Source organism: Ochlerotatus camptorhynchus, unplaced genomic scaffold, assembly GCF_037179485.1.
Source record: "Ochlerotatus camptorhynchus isolate MF236.1 unplaced genomic scaffold, CSIRO-AGI_Acam_v1.1 ptg000211l, whole genome shotgun sequence".
NCBI lineage: Eukaryota > Metazoa > Arthropoda > Insecta > Diptera > Culicidae > Ochlerotatus > Ochlerotatus camptorhynchus.
This window is the reverse complement of record NW_027040701.1, coordinates 2,526,432-2,538,858: the sequence shown is the minus strand read 5'-3', so window position 1 is coordinate 2,538,858 and position 12,427 is coordinate 2,526,432. Positions and strand designations below refer to the sequence as shown.

Genomic DNA, 12,427 nt, shown 5'->3' with positions numbered 1-12,427 from the left:
AAAATAGCTGAATTATTCCACCCACTAATGACCCTTCTTACGTATTGACTTCATGTGTACCCGGAACATTTTCGGATGTGTCTACTGTGATGCTGACGAGGATGCTGGGTAATTGATATAAACACCATTGCACTTGTTTTTGAATTCTCATGTGATTTGAGATGTCGTATGATGGAGTTTGGCACAAGTCAGAATCTGGCCACTTTTTTTTTTTAAATTCTCATGTGATTTGAGGTGTCACATGATGTCCGGATGTGATGAACTATAGCCTTTGGCTAAAAATCACCTTTATGAAGGAACATGTTCCGACAATATTGACCGGTTCTGTGGGACCACAATACCTTTCATTTAGTGGTTGTTGAGTGTACTTCGGTCCAGTGGTTGCTGAGAATCACGTCGCCCAAAATGATGTAACACACATACATACATACACATACACATTCAACATCGCCAAAGCGCTGCATAGAATGAGGGTCGCTAGTAAAAAATGCCATACCCAAGTCACAGACAAACAGACATAACACTCGAAAGTTGTTCATCGAATAAGCATTTAACGATCAATTTAAAAGTATCGTAGGTGGTAGTACCGTCACCTGTGGCGCACATAGTCAATTTCCTTGCGTTTGATGTTTACACGCAGGTTTGTTTCAGGGCCTAATGTATTTTGTTATTGATTCAAACATATTGTATCACTATTTCAACAAAACATGTTTTTGAATCAACAAAATGGTTTTTAGAATCAACAAACAGATTATTGACTCTACAACCGGTTTGTTGATTCAAAAATATTTTTCTTTGAACTAACCGAATAATATATTTGAAACAATGTCTAAAATATATTAGGCCCTGAGTCAAAAATATATCCATTTGAACTTAAAAACCATTTCTCTGCGTGTACACACTACCGCCATCTAATCAGCGAACTACCCACCACAGTGTACTCAACAGATGGCAGTAATGTTTTACATTGAGAAATATTCAATGTGTTATGTCTGTTTGTCTGTGTCCAAATGATAGCTTTTTTTTCTTACTATAGATGATAAGGTTAACATCATTGGAGCTTGGTGGATATTGGCCAAATTTAGATTTTTCATATATCCAGCTTTCCATGCTCGGTAATGGCGGTCTGTTTGTTTGAATAAATGTATCCTTCACTGTGCTTTTTGACACTAACTGTAGGGCGTATGTTGTTTAGAAGAGACGTGAGTGTCGCTAGTATCCAATCTACGAAGTATATCATAACAACGCTAACGCTAACGCTAACGCTAACTGGAGGGCGTATGTTGTTCCATTTTCTTCTGTTCCTGGGAGAGGGAAAGGGAGGGGTCAAAATCCGAACATCCAGATAGTGTCAAAACGCACAGTGAAGGATACATTTATTCAAACCAACAGGCCGCCATTACCGAGCATGGAAAGCTGGATGTTTGCACAATAGAAAAGGGCCCATCAGCATTTGCAAGCAAACCGTTCCAAAGCCCATTCCTCACAAAGCGAAGGCCACCCACGCAAACCAGCACCATCATCGGATAGGGGAAACTTCCACCTACACGATGATGGTGTTGGTTTGTGTGGGCGGCCTTCGATTTGTGAGGAATGGGCTTTGGAACGGTTTGTTTACAAATGCTGATGGGCCCTTTTCTATTGTTGATCCAGACTTTTCCCACTGATGCGAAAACAAACTGTACACGGCTAATGAGATCAACGCAAATTTGAGTACAGTGTACTCAATATCGAAAAAAGTGCAGGATGAGTAAATTTGCCGCATGTTTTCCTGTGGAAAACCTCAAAAATCTGCCCTAAAATTAGGAAAATTGACGAGAATCCAGAGAATCCAATCTTTGCTTTTCTCATATTCGGAAAAAGTTTCCTGGAAAAAAACCTTGAAAACATGAGGGAAATTAATTCAAAACTGAGTTCCTGCACTTTTTGCAATTTATGAGTGAACTAAACTCAAATTTGGGTCGTTCTCATTCGCCGCGTGGTGCTGACTCAGGACAAAACAAACCTCGAAACAAACTTTGCATGCGGCGAGGGACCGAGGGACAACAATTTACATCGTGATGAACTTTGATTCTAATGTAACGTTTGGTTCTGTTGTCATTGGATGTATTCTGATGCTTTATGCGTGCAACAAATTACATCGTGATGAACTTTGATTCTAATGTAACGTTAGGTTCTGTTGTCATTGGATGTATTCTGATGTCAAATTTTACATCGTCAAGACGTTTGATTCTGATGTAACGTTTGAGGCTAATGTATTTTTATGTACTTGGACGTCACACTGAAGTCTGAATACATTAAGGGTACAGCAATACACGTTAAAATTTAATGTATTGAAGATGTCTGCTGATGTTTCCTACATTACAATTTCTTTTCGGGATGTTCTTTTGTGGGATACCAGAAACTGAACTGTTATTAGTTAGATATTCCGAAATTATTCGCTGCTAGAGACCCTCGTGGAGACTCATGTGAAATTGACATTCCAAATGGTAAGTAAACTATTTTCATTGTTATTGGATTTTGGATTCTTTTTTATATCAGATTATGAAATCTGCCAGGACGACATCACGCCAGTTTTCGGTATCGACCTTATAAAATTCCTGTCGGAGAAGGATCAAACCCTACTACAAGCCTCGGAAAAACGAAAATTCAGCTTTGATTGGGAGAAGGACGAAAACCAGCTGCCCGTAGAATCCGTCACCAGTTGGTACTTTCTGCAAATGGAAAACAATACCAAGCTTGCCTTGTCAGTGTCTGGATTCTGTGTTCCTCGTATCAACCCTCACTTACCAAGATGTCTATCTGTGTCTCTCTGTGAATTTCGTTACATAATTGTTAATTAGTTGAAAAGGAAATGAAAATAAATACATTTTTGATCTGTTTTGCATAAATTAAATATTATTTAGAATTTAAAATGAAAAAAAGATGATATTACAATGAAAATGCATGTTTTTAATTTCAAAATTTTGTTTTTCTATTTAAAATGTTATTTATTGTTTCAACTATATCACATTTTCAAACCGAAACTTTGTTTTGAATTGAAAAGATGCCAATTTTAATTCCACCACTCCCGAGCTTTTAATTTGACAGTAGTACAATTTATTTTGAAAGTTTTAACTTTTGAAAGTAGTGAGCGCTCAACTTTTGCTTTAACAGTTGGCTGACTTTTGTTTTGAAAGCCAACCGCTTTCTACCAAAAAGAACCAATGCAAACTTTTAATTCTACCAATGGTTTTATTAATTTTGGCAACGACTTTTCTTTGTGAGGTAAGTGTCTTCCCGAATAGAAATTGTAATGTAGGAAACATCAGCAGACATCTTCAATACATTAAATTTTAACGTGTATTGCTGTACCCTTAATGTATTCAGACTTCAGTGTGACGTCCAAGTACATAATCCCTAATAAAAAATAACCATAAACGAACGATAACCCAAATCATTGAACTATTCCACAAATGGTTTGGATGATACCCAGAACACGTCGTTAAGCAAATTAACCATACAATTTTTATTAGGGATGGTATAGTTCCCCTGCCGCATAGAGAGTTGCCGCAATGATATTAGGTTAGCTAAGGTCAGTAACTGACTGGTGGGAAACGGGAGCTTCAGCATTGACTATTATGTACACATATTTAAGATGTTATCTAACAACAATAATGTGTAGTGTTTACACGATCATGTTTCTAATTCTAATGTGTTGTAAATATAATTGAAAGCATTCAAAGTGTTTTTATGTTACTTCATACGTGAAGTTAGCGATTTTCAGAGTTGGTTGGAAATGCTAACATGAAGGTTTAGTGTGATGATTTATTAGCTAGAGAATGATCTTTAGAAGAGGGTAGGTGGATAGTTCCGTTAGAGTACGGCAGTATGAAAATTGAATAGAAGTTGAAAATGAGCGAAGGGCCATTAATGCGACAGTTTTTTGAAGATACCCTGAACCCACTCTGTCGTTTCTGATGCCGATCCCTGTATCATCCTCCTCCACAAGTGACGTCGGAAGAAAAACGAAAATCCGAAATGGATTTTGAATCTATTCCGGATCCTCCAGCCCCCCCCCCTCCTACAACACTGAACGTAGAAAGAGGCCGGTATTAGGACCAGTGTTAGAAACGACAAAACGCCGCTAATATCACAAAGTTTCACTGGTTTTATTCAAATGCTAATATAATTTAAAATTAAGTTTGTTTTTTTTTCAAACATAAAAAGCATGTTTAAAATAAACATATTTATTTTAGTTCGAATAGCAGTCAAACCAACCAAAAATATTCATGTTTATTTTCAACGCGAATATTTTTAAAATAAACGTAACATTATTTTTATTTTAAACATTAATATCACATGACTTCCCGAATAGAAATTGTAATGTAGGAAACATCAGCAGACATCTTCAATACATTAAATTTTAACGTGTATTGCTGTACCCTTAATGTATTCAGACTTCAGTGTGACGTCCAAGTACATAAAAATACATTAGCCTCAAACGTTACATCAGAATCAAACGTCTTGACGATGTCAAATTTGACATCAGAATACATCCAATGACAACAGAACCTAACGTTACATTAGAATCAAACTTCATCACGATGTAATTTGTTGCACGCATAAAGCATCAGAATACATCCAATGACAGCATAACCAAACGTTACATTAGAATCAAACTTCATCACGATGTAATTTGTTGCACGCATAAAGCATCAGAATACATCCAATTACAACAGAACCAAACGTTACATTAGAATCAAAGTTCATCACGATGTAAATTGTTGTCCCTCGGTCCCTCGCCGCATGCAAAGTTTGTTTCGAGGTTTGTTTTGTCCTGAGTCAGCACCACACGGCGAATGAGAACGACCCAAATTTGAGTTTAGTTCACTCATAAATTGCAAAAAGTGCAGGAACTCAGTTTTGATTTTTTTCCAGGAAAATTTTTCCGAATATGAGAAAAGCAAAGATTGGATTCTCTGGATTCTCGTCAATTTTCCTAATTTTAGGGCAGATTTTTGAGGTTTTCCACAGGAAAACATGCGGCAAATTTACTCATCCTGCACTTTTTTCGATATTGAGTACACTGTCCTCAAATTTGCGTTGATCTCATTAGCCGTGTACAGTTTGTTTTCGCATCAGTGGGAAAAATCTGGATCAACAATAGAAAAGGGCCCATCAGCATTTGTAAACAAACCGTTCCAAAGCCCATTCCTCACAAATCGAAGGCCGCCCACACAAACCAACACCATCATCGTGTAGGTGGAAGTTTCCCCTATCCGATGATGGTGCTGGTTTGCGTGGGTGGCCTTCGCTTTGTGAGGAATGGGCTTTGGAACGGTTTGTTTGCAAATGCTGATGGGCCTTTTTCTATTGTTGATCCAGAAGTTTGGTTTTTCGACGAATAAATTAGCCCGCGGGAAAGTGCCGATCAAGGTGACTACATATAGGTGTTCTAATGTGTCAAATTCACGATTCAGCTATGTTGGATTTTTGTATGGAACAGCTACCGAGTTTGTTTCTGTGCCATAAAAAGGGAGCTACCGAGTTTGTTTACAATTTGCTCTAAAACCGCACTTTTCCCCCCGCGACCTCCACGCTAATATAGTGACAAAGCTGTATCACCATTTATATACCCACCATGGTGCCGATAATGTGTCCGTCGCGAGTTTCAATGTTTTTCTGGTAAGTAAATGTGAACTTATTAATGTAATGTAATATAATTTTGTTTTATTTTTTAGGAAAGTGTACCAGTCCCAAGCCGACTCCCGGTAGGGAGTCTGAAGCTGGATCCCGGCGGGAAGTTTGCAGCCGGATCTCTTTTGCAGGTTAGTGAGTGTTTTTACTAAAAGCTACAATTAAATATAAGTGGACCCCGATGGAAATCCGATGACGGATTCCATAAACGGAGCCCGATGAAGGGTTCCGTAGACGGATCCCGATGACGGGTTCCGTAGACGGATCCCGATGACGGGTTCCGTAGACGGATCCCGGTGACGGGTTCCGTAGACGGATCCCGATGACGGGTTTCGTAGACAGATCCCGATGACGGGTTCCGTTGACGGATCCTGATGACGGGATTCCGTAAAGGGATCCCGATGGGGAAACCGAATACGGATCCTCCCGATGGGGAAACCGAATACGGATCCCGATGGGGAAACCGAATACGGATCCCGATGGGAAAACCGAATACGGGTCCCAATGGGGAAACCGCATACGGATCCCGATGGGGAAACCGAATACGGATCCCGATGGGAAAACCGAATATGGGTCCCAATGGGATAACCGCATACGGATCCCGATGGGGATTCCGTAGACGGATCCCGATGGGAAAACCGAATACGGGTCCCAATGGGGAAACCGCATACGGATCCCGATGGGGAAACCGAATACGGATCCCGATGGGAAAACCGAATACGGGTCCCAATGGGATAACCGCATACGGATCCCGATGGGGATTCCGTAGACGGATCCCGATGGGGATTCCGTAGACGGATCCCGATGGGGATTCCGTAGACGGATCCCGATGGGGAAACCGAATACGTATCCTGATGGGGAAACCGAATACGGATCCCGATGGGAAAACCGAATACGGGTCCCAATGGGGAAACCGCATACGGATCCCGATGGGGAAACCGAATACGGATCCCGATGGGAAAACCGAATACGGGTCCCAATGGGATAACCGCATACGGATCCCGATGGGGATTCCGTAGACGGATCCCGATGGGAAAACCGAATACGGGTCCCAATGGGGAAACCGCATACGGATCCCGATGGGGAAACCGAATACGGATCCCGATGGGAAAACCGAATACGGGTCCCAATGGGATAACCGCATACGGATCCCGATGGGGATTCCGTAGACGGATCCCGATGGGAAAACCGAATACGGGTCCCAATGGGGAAACCGCATACGGATCCCGATGGGGAAACCGAATACGGATCCCGATGGGAAAACCGAATACGGGTCCCAATGGGATAACCGCATACGGATCCCGATGGGGATTCCGTAGACGGATCCCGATGGGAAAACCGAATACGGGTCCCAATGGGGAAACCGCATACGGATCCCGATGGGGAAACCGAATACGGATCCCGATGGGAAAACCGAATACGGGTCCCAATGGGGAAACGGCATACGGATCCCTATGGGGAAACCGAATACGTATCCCGATGGGGAAACCGAATACGTATCCTGATGGGGAAACCGAATACGGATCCCGATGGGAAAACCGAATACGGGTCCCAATGGGGAAACGGCATACGGATCCCTATGGGGAAACCGAATACGTATCCCGATGGGGAAACCGAATACGTATCCTGATGGGGAAACCGAATACGGATCCTGATGGGGAAACCGAATACGGATCCCAATAGGAAAACCGAATACGGGTCCCAATGGGGAAACCGAATACGGATCCCGATGGGGATTTCGTAGGCGGATCCCGATGGGGAAACCGAATACGGATCCCGATGGGGAAACCGAATACGGATCCCGATGGGGAAACCGAATACGTATCCTGATGGGGAAACTGAATACGGATCCTGATGGGGAAACCGAATACTAATCCCAATGGGAAAACCGAATACGGGTCCCAATGGGGAAACCGAATACGTATACCGATGGGGAAACCGAATACGTATCCTGATGGGGAAACCGAATACGGATCCCAATAGGAAAACCGAATATGGGTCCCAATGGGAAAACCGAATACGGATCCCGATGGGGATTCCGTAGACGGATCCCGATGGGGAAACCGAATACGGATCCCAATGGGAAAACCGAATACGGGTCCCAATGGGGAAACCGAATACGGATCCCGATGGGGAAACCGAATACGGATCCCGATGGGGAAACCGAATACGTATCCTGATGGGGAAACCGAATACGGATCCCAATAAGAAAACCGAATACGGGTCCCAATGGGGAAACCGCATACGGATCCCGATGGGGATTCCGTAGACGGATCCCGATGGGGATTCCGTAGACGGATCCCGATGGGGATTCCGTAGACGGATCCCGATGGGGATTCCGTAGACGGATCCCGATGGGGATTCCGTAGACGGATCCCGATGGGGATTCCGTAGACGGATCCCGATGGGGAAACCGAATACGAATCCCGTTGGGGAAACCGAATACGGATCTTGATTGGGAAACTGAATACGTATCCTGATGGGGAAACCGAATACGGGTCTTGATGGGGATTCCGTAGACGGATCCCGATGGGGAAACCGAATACGGATCCCGATGGGGAAACCTAATACGGGTCTTGATGGGTATTCCGTAGTCGGATCCCTATGGGGAAACCGAATATGAATCCCGATGGGGAAACCAAATACGGATCCCGATGGGGAAACCAAATACGGATCCCGATGGGGATTCTGTAGACGGATCCCGATGGGGAAACCGAATACGGATCCCGATGGGGAAACCTAATACGGGTCTTGATGGGTATTCCGTAGTCGGATCCCTATGGGGAAACCGAATATGAATCCCGATGGGGAAACCGAATACGGATCCCGATGGGGAAACCAAATACGGATCCCGATGGGGATTCTGTAGACGGATCCCGATGGGGAAACCGAATACGGATCCCGATGGGGAAACCGAATACCGATCTTGATGGGGAAACTGAATACGTATCCTGATAGGGAAACCGAATACGGGTCTTGATGGGGATTCCGTAGACGGATCCCGATGGGGAAACTGAATACGTATCCTGATGGGGAAACCGAATATGGATCCCGATTGGGATTCTGTAGATGGATCCCGATGGGGAAACCGAATACGTATCCTGATGAGAAACCAAATACGGATCCCGATGGGGAAACCGAATACGGGTCTTGATGGGGAAACCGAATACGGGTCTTGATGGGGATTTTGTAGACAGATCCCGATGGGGAAACCGAATACGGATCCCGATGGGGAAACCGAATACGGGTCCCAATGGGGAAACCGAATACGGATTCCGATTGGGATACCGTAGACGGATCCCGATGGGGAAACCGAATACGTATCCCGATGGGGAAACCGAATACGGGTCTTGATAGGGAAACCGAATACGGGTCTTGATGGGGATTCCGTAGACGGATCCCGATGGGGAAACCGAGTACGGATCCCGATGGGGAAACCGAATACGGGTCTTGATGGGGATTCCGTAGACGGATCCCGATGGGAAAACCGAATACGGGTCCCGATGGGGAAACCGAATACGGGTCTTGATGGGGATTCCTGTACACTGATAGAATTTCAAAGATTGTTTCTATATGTCCTACTTTTGCAATACAAATTATATCTATGTGTCGGACGCCGTTACGTGGTGTTAGCATCTCCTGATTTTCTCTATAAATTTTCCACTTTCGACCAATTTGGCGCTAGTATCTATAAATTTTCTGTTGAAAATAGCCACTTGGCGCTACTAGCACTTAGTGTCTAGTGTAATTTGTGCAACGCATGCGCCATCATGTTTTCAAAGAGATTTTTTTAAGTGGGGAAGTCGCTGTTAGTGGCGCTTAAGTCGAATAGGAATCTTTACACAAGTTTTTAGAGAAATTTTGTTCGAGCCTCCATGTCTGTTCTCTGTGGTTCATGTGAACCAAAATTTATGAAATTTTGGATTTAGGTTCCATTTTTAAACCATTTTTTCAGCCTATCAATATTGGATTCAGAGAGTAAGCGGCGGTAAGCTCCAACTCGGATTAACTTTTAATACCGCCCCTATTTGGATGATCTGAGAATTGTTTGTATAGCGAATAACTGATGTCGACATCAAAGCAGCCGGACATTCTTGATCGTTATTTAATCCGAGGATAATACCGATTGGAGCTTAGCCATAAGTGATTTAATGAATACGCTGATTGCGACTCTCTGAAAATTAAATCCACAGGTTTTATACGTCAAACTCATCCTTTGCAACGTCCTCTTGTAACTTAAAAATACAAAATGTCATCATAACGTATAATGACTTCATAATTCCGAAAAAAAACATGTTTCCGGGTGGAATAAGTTTCATCAAGCCTTATGATGGTACCCAAGATTGGCCACAAGCAGTGGCGTTTCCTTAACCTCAATCTACCTGCGCACCAGCTCTCAAAAAAAACAATTATCAAAATATTGTTTGCAATGGATGGATATCGAGTAACCGTATCCGTAAGTATCGAGAAGATTAAGTGTATTTTTCAACCGATTCGAGTATGAATAAGCATTAAATCTGGTTTTGTATAACAAAGTTGCGCCAACTAACTCGGTCCCTGGCTGCTTATCTCCAATTTCTCGAGCGTCCCACACTTCCTACATCTTGCTCCACTTGGTCTAACCACCTAGCACGCTGTGCTTCTCTGCGTCTTGTACCGGCCGGATTTGAGGAAAAACACCATTTTTGCGGTATTGTTGTCCGGCATTCTTACAACGTGTCCCGCCCATTGTACCCTTCCACCTTTAGCGACTTTCTTGATATTGGGTTCGCCATAAAGTTACGCCAGTTCGTGGTTCATTCTTCTCCTCTACACACCATTTTCATATACCCTGCCAAAGATGGTCCTAAGCACGCATCGTTCGAAAACTCCCAGTGCTCCTCAAGCATTGTCCATTGTCATATTTTTCATGCACAATAATTTTGTTTATTATATAGGTATTTGCAGTTCGTCAATAAGGTAGAAGACTGGCAGCCCAAAACTTTCCGCATTTTTGGATCATCTGTAGAACAGGCAGAGATCTGGAGGCGCAGCGATCACATTGTCATGATTGTCTGGTAGTTCACTCAAAAATGCTATAACAATCGCCAAGCTTGCTGTAATGTCACCAAGTGCCTCGTCACCCATGAATAGGCGCCTATGTCAGTGGTCTAACAACTCTTAGCGCGCTAATGGCATAGTTCCCCTGCCGCATAGAGAGTTGCCACAATGATATTAGGTTAGCTAAGGTCAGTTAACTGACTGGTGGGAAACGGGAGCTTAAGCAATGGCTATTCTTTATGCATTTAAGAGATAGTCTACCAGAATGGATGACTTTTTTTTGTACAATTTTATGTTTTCTGATGGTTTTGGTTGCAAAACATGAGTTTTAACTTTTCCAATGCTTTCAATTGTACAAAGCATTAGAGCTAGAAACATGATCTTGTAAACACTACACACCTTAACTGGTAGTTTGCTAAAAAAAATGCTGCAACAATCGTCAAGCTCGCTGTAATGTCACCAAGTGCCTCGTCACCTACAAATTGGCGCCTATTTCAGTGGTCTAATAACTCTTAGCGCGCTAATGGCATAGTTCCCCTGCCGCATAGAGAGTTGCCGCAATGATATTAGGTTAGCTAAGGTCAGTTAACTGACTGGTGGGAAACGGGAGCTTCAGCATTGACAGTTATGTACGCATTTTTATTATGTTATCTAACAACAATGGTGTGTAGTGTTTACACGATCATGTTTCTAATTCTAATGTGTTGTAAATATAATTGAAAGCATTTGAAAAGTAAGATTCTAGTGTTTTGTATATCTAAAAACATTAGTAAACATCAACATTTGAAAACATTCAAACAACGTTTACTTTAAACGTTTTGTACATCTGAAAACATCAGAGAACAACAAACACGAAGTACAATTAAAAACATCCGAACAACGTTTAGTTCTAACGTTGTGTACATCCGAAAACATCCAAAAAAAAGTTTGGTTCCAGCATCGGGAGGCATCTACGTTAGAAAACATCAGAATACATTTACATATAAAAACATTCGAACAACGTTTAGTTCTAACGTTTTTTACATCCGAAAACAACCGAAAAACGTTTGATTCTAACATCAGGAAACCTCTACATTAGAAAACATCAGAAAACGTTTACATATAAAAACATCCGAAAAACGTTTAGTTCTAACGTTTTTTACATCTGAAAACATCCAAAAACGTTTGTTTCTAACATCAGGAAACATCTACATTAGAAAACATCAGAAAACGTTTACATTTAAAAACATCCGAACAACGTTTAGTTCTAACGTTTTGTACATCCGAAAACATCCTTAAAACGTTTGGTTCTAATGTCAATAGATTGAAATTTTTGACGTCAGACCGACATTAGAATGGCAAAATTTTGTTCCAAAATTTCTGATGTATACACCATGTTACGTTGCTTAAATACAACTAAATCATAATGTTTTCTAATGTTTGACATCAGGCATACATTTGATTTCGATGCTGATGTAGACATCAGAATCAAACGTTGGGCTAATGTAAATTTCTATTCGGGTTCGAGCATGAAATGCGTTTGAAATAAACCTTGTTTATTTTTGTGGTCAGAACAAACTGAGTTTACGTTTAAATTTACCTCAAATGTTTTTGTTCCAACGATAAATTTGTCCACACAAAAAACTAAAATTGTATTAACAAAAATAAAGCATTTTTAAATTAAAAGTTTCCCAAAACTCATAGTTTCAACTACGAAAACATTCAAAAT

General features: G+C 41.9%; 1 long non-coding RNA gene across 1 annotated transcript; it reads left to right on the top strand.

The window, feature by feature from the left end:
- Positions 1–5,395: 5,395 nt before the first annotated feature.
- On the top strand, positions 5,396–11,173 carry LOC135703240 (uncharacterized). The gene is made up of 3 exons (XR_010517736.1): positions 5,396–5,667; positions 5,724–5,810; positions 10,627–11,173. It is a non-coding gene; the product is annotated as an uncharacterized LOC135703240 (long non-coding RNA).
- Positions 11,174–12,427: the final 1,254 nt, after the last annotated feature.